The sequence below is a fragment of the Puma concolor genome, chromosome A1 (assembly GCF_028749965.1).
Source record: "Puma concolor isolate L17-30 chromosome A1, mPumCon1.1.hap2, whole genome shotgun sequence".
In the NCBI taxonomy this organism is placed as follows: domain Eukaryota; kingdom Metazoa; phylum Chordata; class Mammalia; order Carnivora; family Felidae; genus Puma; species Puma concolor.
The window spans coordinates 125,345,618-125,358,699 of NC_141667.1; the positions used below are offsets into that span (position 1 = coordinate 125,345,618).

General features: G+C 44.3%; 1 long non-coding RNA gene across 3 annotated transcripts; it reads left to right on the forward strand.

Annotated features, from left to right (window-relative positions):
* The first annotated feature begins 702 nt into the window (after positions 1 to 702).
* LOC147584432 (uncharacterized) lies at positions 703 to 9,809 on the forward strand. 3 transcript variants are annotated; one of them, XR_015249857.1, is made up of 3 exons: positions 703 to 1,122; positions 1,638 to 1,690; positions 4,752 to 9,809. It is a non-coding gene; the product is annotated as an uncharacterized LOC147584432 (long non-coding RNA). The 3 variants fall into 3 exon arrangements; XR_015249858.1 differs by having other exon boundaries at positions 9,403 to 9,809; XR_015249856.1 differs by having other exon boundaries at positions 1,638 to 9,809.
* The last annotated feature ends 3,273 nt before the right edge of the window (positions 9,810 to 13,082 follow it).

Consider the following 13,082-nt stretch of genomic DNA (forward strand, 5'->3'; position numbering starts at 1 on the left):
TCCCAGCGATCATAATGGGAAAAAAATGTGTTTCCTATGCACCCCAATCCTCACAGACCTCTGCTGAGAAAGGCTAGAGTGAGTGCTAAATTGATTGCAGCTAGAGACACTAGACTCTAAGGCCAGAGAGAGACTGGAGAAGTGGCAAGCCCAAATCCTCGAGTTTGATGAAGTTGGACTTAGGCTCTGGTTGGAAAAAGACTTACATATGGGGCGCCTGGGTGGCGCAGTCGGTTGAGCGTCCGACTTCAGCCAGGTCACGATCTCGCGGTCCGTGAGTTCGAGCCCCGCGTCGGGCTCTGGGCTGATGGCTCAGAGCCTGGAGCCTGTTTCCGATTCTGTGTCTCCCTCTCTCTCTGCCCCTCCCCCGTTCATGCTCTGTCTCTCTCTGTCCCCAAAATAAAATAAATAAACGTTGAAAAAAAAAATTAAAAAAAAAAAAAAAAGACTTACATAAATACAATAATTTAAAAAAAGGCACATGGGGCGCCTGGGTGGCGCAGTCGGTTGAGCGTCCGACTTCAGCCAGGTCACGATCGCGTGGTCCGTGAGTTCGAGCCCCGCGTCAGGCTCTGGGCTGATGGCTCGGAGCCTGGAGCCTGTTTCCGATTCTGTGTCTCCCTCTCTCTCTGCCCCTCCCCCGTTCATGCTCTGTCTCTCTGTCCCCAAAATAAATAAAAAACGTTGAAAAAAAAAAAAAAAAGGCACATGAACACTGTTGAGCCGGTAGGCAGGAGCTCTGCTTTGTTAAATAGGAATGTAGCTGAAGACTGCTGCCATAATCAGTGCCCGCATCCGGCTGTCACAATATATTCATAAAGGATGGTTATGAGAGGTATAAAACCCTGCAGATTGGGTGGGTATTGTCCTGTGAAGCTCTGCTAAAGGAGAAATTGCATTGGCATCTCATATATTTTGCTTTCTTTTCTTCCAAACACATGAAATGGAGAAGGAGACCTACCCTGAGGATTCATGAAAAGGAAAGATGAGGTTTGTGTGAATATATGCATGCGTCTGTGCTTTCAGAGAAGAGACAGGAAGTGATTCAGGCTATACAGATACAGGACCTAAGGAGAGAGAGGGACCCAATGACCTGGTGACTACTGGACACAGATTAGTCAGGTAAGAGGCAGGATTTGTGTGGAAAGAAGGCCAGCCATCATGGATAAGGCTGAGTGGTGGGTCATGTTGTTATGTCACTGAAAATATAGTCAGCTTTGTTAGATATAGGGCTTTCAGTGTGATAAGGAGGAAAACCTAGATTATGGTTTCTGCATTTCTTAGTTAAAAAAATCCTTCATAGTCAACCTTCTTAACCTCCATTCTTTAAAATTCTGAATTTGTTTTGGTGAGTTGATTTATGTGGTCTTTTACCTGTAATAGCAACTACTTTTATACTTTCTTATCCTTGCAAAGACAAAATTGTTAGAAATAATAACAAAAAAGAAAAAGGGAAATTTCTAGAAAAAAAATGCAGCCAGATGAAAGGCAAAAAAGGATTAGGGTAGGTCCATTAGCTCCGAGTTTGACCTCATAATAATCAGAAGGTTGGCCTTAAGGGACACTAGGTCTCTAAATTTCTTGTGTGACTTTACCTTTCTCCTCCATCTATTCTTTCCTTGCTTCCCTTCTTGAAGGCTTTTGCCCCTGAGGTTGATCCATTCCTCTCCTCCCTGGACAAGAATCACAGGTAAAGAAATGTTTAATCGTTTACTCAGTCAGTCAGCCAATTAGCATTTACTGAACATCTGCCATTTGCCAGTTCCTGTTCAGGTGCTGCAGATAAAGTCAGAGCACTAGAGATCACTGCCTGCCCAAAGCTTACAATCTAGTGGGGAAAAGAGACAGTGGTATAGGTATCCTTTGGCAGATGTCAGAAGACAGCTAACCCAGCCCAGGGAATCACAGAGAGTACTAAAGATGGCAGTGTTCCCTCTGGATGTCCCTAAGAGCTTACAGGAGAAGAGGGATCCCTCTTCCATCCCTGGACTCTACTCCTCTTGCTGTTTCTCTGTAATAGCTATCTAGATCAGAGTGGATCCCTGCAGTTGTCCTTGTTATTTCTCAAAAGCATAGTTGGATTGGCAAGGATATAGAGAAATTGGAATCATCATACGCTGCTGGTGGGAATGTAAAATGGTGCAGCTGCTCTGAAAAACTGTCTGGCAGTTCCTCAAATGATTGAACATAGAGTTAGTTTATGATTCACCAATTCTACTCTTAGAGGTATATACCCAAGAAAATGAAAATGTGTGTCCATACAAAAACAAATTTTTGTAGCAGCATTATTCATAGGGGCTAAAACACAACTCAAATGTCTAACTGACAAATGGATAAGCAAAATGTGGAGTATCTATATAGTGGAATATTATTTGGTCAAAAAAAGGAATGAAGTACTAATTCATGCTACAACATGAGTGAACCTTGAAAATGTTACATTAAGTTAAAGACGTCGAACTACATATTGTTTGATTCCATTCATATGAAACTCCAGAACAGGAAAATCTGTAGAGACAGAAAATAAATAAAGGGGAGGAGGGTTGGGGTACCTGGTGGCTCAATAGGTTGAGCATCTGACTCTTGATTTCAGCTCAGGTCATGATCTCATGGTTTGTGAGGTGGTACTCAGAATGCAGAGCCTGCTTGGGATTCTCTCTACCCCTCCCTCTGCTCCTCCCCTGCTAATGTGCGCACTCATGCGCGCACGCGCATGCTCTCTCTCTCTCTCTCTCTCTCTCTCTCAAACATTAAAAAACATTAAACATTAAAAAATAAACATTAAAATAAACATTAAAAAAAAGAGGGGGTGATAGCTAAAGATTATAGGTTTCTTTTTGAGGTGGTGAAATATTCTCAAATTGTGATGGTTACACTTATCTGTGAGTGTAATAAGAAACCATTAATTCTATAGTTGAAATGGGTGACTTGTATGATATATGACATATACCAATAAAGCTATTAAAACTACAACGAAAAAGCATACTTGGGGAGCTGAAAGACATGCATTCTGATTAAAATTGTGGTCTGCATGGTCATTTACAATTTTAAGGACTAGAAAAAACTTTTTATTCTGGGTCCTGTGGCCCCTCAGAGCTCCTTCCTTAGTATACAGAGAAAGTTAATGCATCCGGGTGGGCAGTCTGAACAGATTCAGAGGAGTAGACTATGCATTCCTGTCCTACTTCCTAACTTCACTCCCTCATAATGATTTGGTTGAACATTTATGGTATGCCTACTGTGTACAAGATTTATGGACATGAAAAAGACAGTTTCTTTATTCCCTTCAATGGCTAAAATTAAATCATTAATATAATGCTCTCTATATAAACAAATAAAGCTCTTTAGAAGATAGGCAGTGTGACACAAAGAATCGTTGCAAGGCCATCTTGGGATTCTGGACTCCTTCTGTAGCATGTAGGGAGACATCACAATGACATCAGCTAGAGCAAGACCAATTCTCAGTCCTTCTTGATGTTGAGCAAGTTCCAAGACTTGACTCCCTCCTCACATGCCTCCAATCACCTCTTCATTTGGTTTCTAGACTCAGTCTATTTCCATACCCTTCATTTTCTCACCAACTCCACCCCCATGATGTCCAAATTGGCCCTCCGATGCTGAAACCATTTGCCAGAAATTCATTAAGCTGAACACATGGGAAATTACAGAGGAGATTTCACTTGTCACTTAGGCTCAAATATAGAAAGTAATTTTAAAAGGACAGTGGCAAGAGGCTATTTTTATCTTGCTTGTTTGTGCTGAGTTTTCTTATCTTGCTGTCTCTCACCCTCTTCCTAGCTACCTCTTTTCTCCTTCTTTAAATTGAATGTTGGCCTTTTAAATGTTTGTCTCACATTCTCTTACCTTGTTTTATGGAGTCTTCTCTTTCTGTCATCATTCATTCAGTCAACACATACTGAGTATCTACCAAGTAGCAGGCCGCGTGGTAGGCACTAGGGAGGGATAGTATGATGAATAAGATAGACATGATCCTTACCATTATGGAGATTACAATCTGGTGAAGCAGGTGGACATCAGGTAGAGTGAGTACAGATTTGGTCGCAGCAAAGACTTGAGAGTTACTTGTGCTTTTAAAAAAATTTTTTTTTAATGTTTATTTTTAGAGAGAGAGAGGCAGACTGCAAGTGGGGGAGGGGCAGAGAGAGAGAGAGAGAGGGAGAGACAGAATTAGAAGCAGGCTCCAGGCTCTGAGCTGTCAGCACAGAACCCTAAGCGGGTCTCCAGGGACCATGAGATCATGACCTGAGCCTAAGTAGGATGCTTAACTGACTGAGCCACCCAGGTGCCCCTGCACTTTTCTGATGTTAAGTGTACCCTGCATGTTTGTAGGGCTAGGGGATAAACCTAATATTCACAAGGAATGCAAAGCAACCAAAGACCCAGGTTTCTGTGTGATCTAGTCAAGCCCCTTAGGTAGAGAGAACATGGATTTGGGAGTGAGATGTCGATGAGATTCTGGCTCCACCACCTACCTGTCAGCTGTTTGACTTTAAGTGACCTCTGGACTTCAGTACCTTCACCTATAAAATGGGAATTAGAGTCTCTACATTTTAGGTTGTTGTGAAGATGAAACGAGATGTCATATATAAGGGACCAGGCAGGTGCTCAACCTATGTCACTTCCTTTCTCATGACTCCCTAGCCCACTACGAATCACACAAGAAAAAAAAAAAAAAAGAGGGGCACCTGGTGGCTCATTCAGTTATAAGTGTCTGACTCTTGATTTCGGTTCAGGTCATGATCTCACGGTTTGTGAGTTTGAGCCTCACATCACGCGGAGCCTGCATAGGATTCTCTGTCTCCCTCTCTCTCTGCCCCTCCCCTGCTCACTCTATCTCTCTCTCTGTCAAAATAAAGAAATAAACATTAAGAAAAAAAAAAAAAAGAGCCCAGTTTCTGAGTTGGTGGGAAATGAAGTTCCTCGAATAGTATTCACCAATCATATGCCCAAAGATATGGGTTATAACTATACTGGTTATACTGTAAATTGTTCTATACATGCAACTTATGACAGTCAAATCACTCCCTTCTTCTGGGGTAAGGCAAAGGCAGTAAAAAATGAAGTTACAGGGAAAAGACTGAAATGAGGTATAACAAAGGACTTCCTAGCCATGAGGGCTGAAAGTGTGAGTGGATGCCAGAGGGCGCTGCAGAATCTCCTTTTCTATTAGTGTCTGGACTGGGCTAGGGTAGGCCTACTTGGAGGTCAAGAATAAACCTGCCCGCCTCTTCCTCTCCCACTCAGCCTAGGGAATCTTTGCGGGAGGAATTGCAGTTCCTCTTCCTTTTGAAGTCAGGCGTGCTCTGGGGAGATGGATGCTGCCAAGAAAGCTTATTGCTTGTGAGGAAAGGAAAAATGGCAGCTGCCATTTCAGGCACTTAGTGAGTACACTAAATCGAGAAGCTGCTGTTTTGGTTTACCTGGTTCCTCCTCTCTGATAAAGAAGAAATCGCTTCAGAGGTTCCTTGGAGCCAAAAAGGAAGCCCGAGCTCCACCTGTGGAAATTGGCAGAAGCAATTGGTTTACCTGGTTCCTCCTCTCTGATAAAGAAGAAATCGCTTCAGAGGTTCCTTGGAGCCAAAAAGGAAGCCCGAGCTCCACCTGTGGAAATTGGCAGAAGCAACACTCAAAGGAATAAACTGGGTTTCGTGGGCAGCATCAGAATTCGTAGATAGCTCCCTCCGATCCCTTCCTGCCATCCACTCCTGGGAAATTTCAGGTTGCCTTTGTTCTGCAGAACTCTTTTCGTTTCACAGGGGATGAGTTTAGTTGTCCTTTTTTTCCTTCACTATTTTTTTTCCTCTTCCTTCCCCTTGTTCTTGATTTCCCTCTCTCTCTTCCCTCCTTTTCCTTTTTCTTCTCCTCCTCCCTCCTCCCAGTCTCCATTTCACCTGTTGGATCTCATTGCCCACCTCACTGGGATTTGTTTTAGGAACTTTAGAATTCCTTCTTGCTCTAAAGGAGCAATGTTATCCTGATGACAAAGATGGTGTATTATGTATTACAGAGATCAAGACCAAGTATAGCCAGGTGCATTGGGAAAGACCTTACATGCAGGATTTTCAGACCCTTTCATATGCTAATAGTGTGAATGTCCAAGAAGAGTCATTAGAGTATTGGAACCCAATGGGGCGCTTGGGTGGCTCAGTTGGTGAGGCGTTTGACTTCAGCTCAGGTCATGATCTCACGGGTTGGTGAGTTTGGGCCTTGCATCAGGCTCTATGCTGACAGCTCAGAGCCTGAAGCCTGCTTCAGATTCTCTCTCTCTCTTTCTCTCTCTGCCCCTCCCCTGCTTGTGCTCCCCCCTTTCAAAAATAAATAAACATTAAAAAAAAAGAATATTGGAACCAAATTTCCCAAACCTCTTTGACCTTTTTATCTCCCCCCATCCCCAAGAGCATATCCTGAGACATGTGACATGACCTTTAGAAAACATTTCAGAAACTATATTATGTGTTAGATTTTTAAAAAATACTATAACATTCATTATTTGATTTCTATATCTACATTATAGGTAGGACAGGGAGGTTATAATAACTTCACTTTACAAATGAGTAAAACTGAGCTCAGAGAGGTTACATGCCTTGCTGATAGTAATGTAGCTAGCCAGCAAGCAACAAAGCTAGGTCTCCTTATATGTGGCTCTATTCTCTGCACTGCCTTACACTGCATTTAAGATAATATATATGTGACATCATAACATGACATGTGATATGAGGCATCTAGAGGATATACATACTACAATTGATGAATTGTAACATTTTGTCCCTATTCAACTGAGTATGTACACATCTGTTATGTGTATCACTAATCACTAGTCCAAGTGTTGGGGCTAGAGCAGTGACCAAAATAGACAAAAACACAAATTATTGCCTAAATGGAGCATATATTCAAGGGGAGAGATAGAAATGAGAAGATAAATATGTGAAATATATTTTATTATATATGTTATATAATCATAAGGGCAAAGGATAAAAATAAACTAGGGAAAAGAATAGGCACACATGGGAGCTGTAGTTCAGGTGTGCAGAGGGTCAAGGAAAGCTACTTTGAAAAGGCTATATGTGGGGGACTTGGGTGGCTCAATCGGTTAAGTGTCTGTCTCTTGATTTGGCTCAGGTCCCGATCTCAAGATTCGTGGGATCGAAACCCGCATGGGGTTCTGTGCTGACAGTGTGGAGCCTGCTTGGGAATCTCTGTCTCCCTCTTTGCCCCCCACCCCCACACTCTCTCTCTTTTTCAAAACAAATAGATAAACATTTATTAAAAGAAAAAAAAATAAAAGGCTACATGTGAATACAAGACCTCAACAAGATAAGGGAGCAATCGTGCAGAGATTTAGGGGTAGCTGGGAGGGGGCTCCAGCAGACAGAAAAGCAAATTCAAAGGGCTTGAGTGAAGCAGGAGTGAGCCTTGGGTGAGGCTGAGCTGGGGAGAGGGTGGGGTAAGTAAGGGATGAGGTTAAAGAGGTTGAGGGGGTGGGGTCCACATATTAGATGTTATAAGGAAATGGAGTGATATAATGCAGATGATACACCATGATATAATAATAATAATAATACCATATGACAGATTTATTGTGTTGCTGCATAACAAATTACCCCAAACTTTGAACATTTATCTGAGTTTCTGAGGGTAAGGAAATAGGAATAACTCAGCTGAACTGACTCAGGGTCGCTCATGAGTTTGCAGTCAGGCCGTTTGCCAGGGCTGCAGTCATCTGAAGGCTTCCTAAGAGGATCTGCTTCCAATCTCACTCATGTGGCTGTTGACAGAAGGCCTTAGTTCTTTACTGCATGAACCTCTCCATAGGGCTGTTAGCAACAAGGCAACTGGCTTCCTTCAGAATAAGTGATGAGGGAAAGAGGCAGAGAGAGGGGGAGGGAGAGAGGAACAGCCGCAGAGAAGGGAGCCACAGTGTCTTTTTTAATCTAATCTTGGAGATTACGCACCATTACTTCTGTCCTATTCTGTTGGTCATGGATTAATGCTTGTACTTTGTGGAAGGGTGATTATAAGTGGGTGATTCTCAGGACATGGAGATCATTGGGGATCACCTCCGAGGTTGGCTACCTCAACTGATTTGCGGGAAATCTCAAGCTAACCATTACTTCAAGAAATATCAAAAATAGCTGCCAGGCATTATAGGTGGCCCCTATAACACTGGAGCTCACAACCCTATCTGGTTGAGGCCTGAAAAGGTACCACACGGCAGGAACTTCAGAAACCCGTTGAGAGTCTGAAGGCCTTATTTGGATTCTGCATGAGCAAGCTCATTTCTTCAAAGCCCCACTTCCTTTAGGCCTGGCCTCATTATTTCATTCACCCAATTAATATAACTTGGAATAATCTTACTTAAACCTGCAAAGAAAACAAAATGTTTTGAGGAAAGCTATAGAACTTCAAAGGCAGGCTGAGACCCCTCTGGGCAATTTAACCTTAAGACAACACTGGACTTTGATGAAGGGCAGAGCCAACCTCCTTGTCTCTCCAGAAGCCTTAGGTACCTTCCTGTGAAAGAGAGGCATCCTGCCTTGTCTAAGGAGAATGGTGACAGTGAACAGACCATTGCTCTGTCACGGAGGCCTGTTACTGGGTCCGTCCAGAGACAAAGACGTGGCTCTTCTGAGACCTAGGTGGGCCCCCTTCCCAACTGCCCTGCTCTCCCTTGGTTGTGCAGACAGAGTCATCCAGTTTCCTAAATTGAGCAGCAGATGGCATCACAGCCTCAGGAGCGAACAGCTGAAGCTGCTGGCAAAAGCAGGGCACTCACTATTAGCAACTCAGGCTCGTGCTTGGCATCTGGGGGCTCCTGGGGGTGGGGGATGCTTCCCCAGCTCTCAGCTCAGAGGAGTTTCTGTGCTGTGCCTGCAGATTGAGATATTGTCAGGCCCACATCTCAGGGAGCAAAGCCTGGAGCCCCCAGTTAGGAAACAGATGGTGAACACAGGGTCTTTTCTATGATCTTTACTGAAAAAGATGAAAATAAGGGACTGCTGTTCCCAGAGCAACTGTATTTTTTCATCACTGCCTGTCCCTACTCCTGAGGGTCGCATGGAGTATATTCTGGTTTGAAGGCTGGTAGGTCCCTGGCAGAAGCCTCCTAGGCCAGATGGGGCCAGAGATAACTTGAGGGATCATTCAGGGAATCCCAAGAGCTCAAAATTGAATCCTCTTTATTCCCCCCAGTGACCCAAATGAGACAGGCAGGGCTCAATCCTGCAGGCTTTTTTATCTCTGCCTTCATCTCCTTCCCTGTCCACGTGTTTGACTCCTCTTCGTCCTCATGTCTCTGTTTGACTTTTTGTCTCCTTACCTTTTCCTCTGTCATTTCTATCCATTTATGTCTTTCCTTCTGTGGATCTCTTTATTTCTCTGTTCCAGGGTAGAGAAAAAAGCCAGTTGCCTGGATGAAGTGGTTGTAGGCACTGGGCTGCAAGACCATCTTCCATCCTCCTCTCTCCCCCCCACTTCCTGCTGCTGCTTGATGGCTAGTCTCGTGGAGACCTAAACAAAGGGAGGTCCAGATGTCACCAAGAAAATATATTCTCTTTCCCCTGAGGCTGTGCTCCTTGCTTTGTAGTTGCAGACACAAAAGCCCTCAGGGGCTTCCCAGTAGGACTGAGATCCCCTGAACCCCCTGTTCACTAGGCACCCATATATGACACTAGAATGTGAGCCTAAGGGCAGGGTGTTGGCTACCTTGTTCACTGCTGTATCCAAAGTATCTAGTATGTAGTAGTTACTCAATAAAAACTTGTTAAAAATAAGAATAAAAAATAGAGGAAGACAATGGAAGGTGAGTGCTGACCTCTGTTTTAGGCCTTGGAGTAGATTCAAGGTGCCATCCCCATCCATAAAGAGAGAGGAACACCCAGAGAAACAATCACCCATAATCCAGAATAGTATGTATGATGTGGTGGTAGCAGAGACTGCAGTGGGTGCCTGAGTCTGCACTGTGAAGACAGGGAAGGCTTTGTTCACTCACCAATTCAACAATTGTTCTGGAAAGTCTACCGGCACTAGACTCTGGGTTATAACTGGGAATAAGGTCGGGCCCAGTTGACTGTGGGAAACACATGAGCAAACAAATATGTAGTAAAGGACCAGATAAATGCTGTCGTAGGGGAAATAATGGGCAGTGAGGGCAAGAAAGCAGAGGCAGCTTGATTCATCAGGGGGGTTCTGGAAGGCTCTGTGGTGAAGTGAGTCCAGGCCAAGATCTGCCTCAAGGGTGAGTAGAAATCAGCTGGGGGAAAAGGAAGGAAAGGGAGTTCCAGCCAAGAGAACATTATGTAGTCAAGAGAGAACAGGCAAGTTTCAAGGACCTGAGTAAAAGTGTCAGGAAATCTGGCTGGATTACCAGTAGGGTGGTGGGTAGGGCTGGAGGATGCGAAGCAAGAGAAGTGGGTGGGAGTGGGGTGCAAGAAGCACCCAAACCAGGTTGAGTTATGACTTTACCTTCAGCAAATGGGAAACTATTTGAAAATTTTAAGAAGGGAAGTGATAAGATCATGTTTGCATTTTATAAAGGTTACTGTGGGTGCAGTGTGGGCACTGGATGGTGTAGGGCCAGGGAGACATCCTAGAGACTAGTGAGGGAGCAGTCCAGGCAGGAAATGATGGCCTGAGTGATGATGAAATCAGTGGGGCTGGAGATCATGTTTGAGCAAAGCTTGAGGATAATTAGGAGTTTTCCTGAAGAAAAACTTGGAGTAGAGAAGATGCTGGCATTCCAAAGAGAGAAAATGCACATGCAAAGATTTCAAGAATTTGCCATATTTGGGGAAGTGCATGGGGTTATATATATACGTAGCCTGTGACAGGGCACAGGCGTAGGTAGTGGGAGATGAGGTAGAGAGGAGCTAACCTTTGCTGAAGAGCCTGGGAAACCCAGGGTCAGTCCACACCCATTTTGTTAGAGTTGGGGGAAGACAGGGTAGGTATAGCCATACTCTCCAGACATCTGAATTATCTGCAGAGGTTCCAGAGTTTCCTGGTCCCTCTAGGCATTTTCAGAACAAATGTGTCACCTAGAAACTGAAAGACAAGGGCAAACTGTATGTCAGGAGGTGAAAAAGGATGTGGAAACTGGAGTAAGCAAGTGGGTCAAGTCAGGAAATGGGGACAATGGGAGACACTTCCTGCCAAGCAGAGAGGTGAGCAAGGATGGGTGAGATAGGTCCCATCAGAACCCAGAGATCCCACTTCCAGCATTGTCTGGTTCCTGTACTCGCGCTTCCCAGTTCTGCCTCCAGGCCTCAAAGACCTTCTTACAGACATCTCCCCCAAAGAAGAGATTAGAAAAAAGGTAGAGAGCAGGGACCAATCAGTGTAATGGTTGAGCAGTTGGGCTCTGCTTCTTCCTTAGTTTGCAATAGGGCAAACCACTTACTGGGGTCATTTTCCTTACTTGTGAAGTGGGGATGATAATGCCTACTTCATCAGTACTGAACGATGGATATGAGGTAATGTGAACAGGAAACTTACACAGTGAGAGTTCTCGGTAAATCTTGGGTGTTATTAACATTTTGGTATGAGACAAATGGGACAGGGGTTGGGGGCAGAGAGAGATAGGAAGGGATGTAAGTAAGGAGGGCTGAATGGAAGAGCAGTGAGTTCCAGTCTATGCAGAATTCCTCAGAATTCCATGGCCTATGGGACAAAATCCTCTACCAAGGCTTATTCCTGCCTACCTGTCCTGCCTCATCCCACTGTTCCCAACCTCACTTTACAGCCTAAACATAATCCCACCACCTATGATTCTCAGAACATAGCAAGTTCTTGAAGCCTTTCCATGAGCTGTTAGGGAGAAAAAATGCCCCTCAAACCTGTCTTCATACTAAATATCAGGAAGCTGTCAGATACCTGGAACAGATGTTAGGAAGGGACTCAGGGTATGTTTATTATGGGGAAAGGGTGGGGGGGCTAAGGGAGGGAAGAGCAGGGGAAAGTTAATATGGTTCAAATAAATGGCATTTGACCTAGTACTTAGGTGAGGCAAAGGGGTGGGCAGGCTGATGTGCATGCTTCTCGTGGTGGTGAGGCCAAGACTGGAGGAGAGGAGAGAAAAGGCAGAGGTTTAAGGGGTTTCAGACCTGCATATCCCTGCTCTTCTGCCTCCTCCCCTGTTATCTCTTTCCTTCCTTCCTTTAGGATCTAAGTTCCCAAGGTAGGAATTGCAAGCCTGAGTGTGTTGCCCACGGGCTTACTTATTCCTGTTAGGAGCTGACACCCCCGGATACAAAGGTCGAGTTATAATACGGTGTGGGGAACGTGTTATGAAGACTTGGTTAATGGATTATTGGCAGCCTGTGGGCTTTGCAGAGGTAGGGAGCTGGGCCTTGGCAAAGGAATAGATTATCACACGGGAAAAGGTTTCCAGGAGGTGAGCTCCAGGAAGGAGCTCATCCTTCTCCATTTCTCCATCTCCCGAACTGAGCTCCTGTACCTCCTCCCAACCCACCCTGGGATAGTCCATAGAATCTTTGACTATTAGAGCTAAAAGAAATCTTAGTGATCTTTCAGGTCATCCCAGTCTTTCGAATTTTATGTTTGGAGAAACAGAGCCCCAGAGGGAAGAAGAGGCTTGTCTAAGGTCTCTCGGTAGATGAAGAACTCAGTCAGATCTCAGAGTTTCAGACTTGTCTCTGCTCACATTTCCTAGTTCTACTTTGCCTCAACCTCAACCACTTTGGCCCCCATCCTCCAGCCCCACCCACAGGGGCTGGGTTTGTTTTTGTTTTTGCTTTTGTCTTTTCTGGGTGAGGATCGAGAAGGATTTTTACCTAACCCCTTGTTATCCAAAAATAATAACTGCAAGTATTCCTTATCGAACATTTACTATGTGTCAGGCACAGTTCTAGGTGCAGGGGATATAAACTAAACAAAGTTTCCCCTTGCATGCAGCTCACATTCTAGGGTAGAGACAAAAGTTAAATAAACATGTTATGTGGTGTCACCTGCTAAGTAAGTGCTATAAAGCAAATTGAGGTTGGAAAGGAGGGTTGAGTGTGACTAGAAGGAGGCTATTTTAGATAGTTACCTATCTAAATGTATACTAT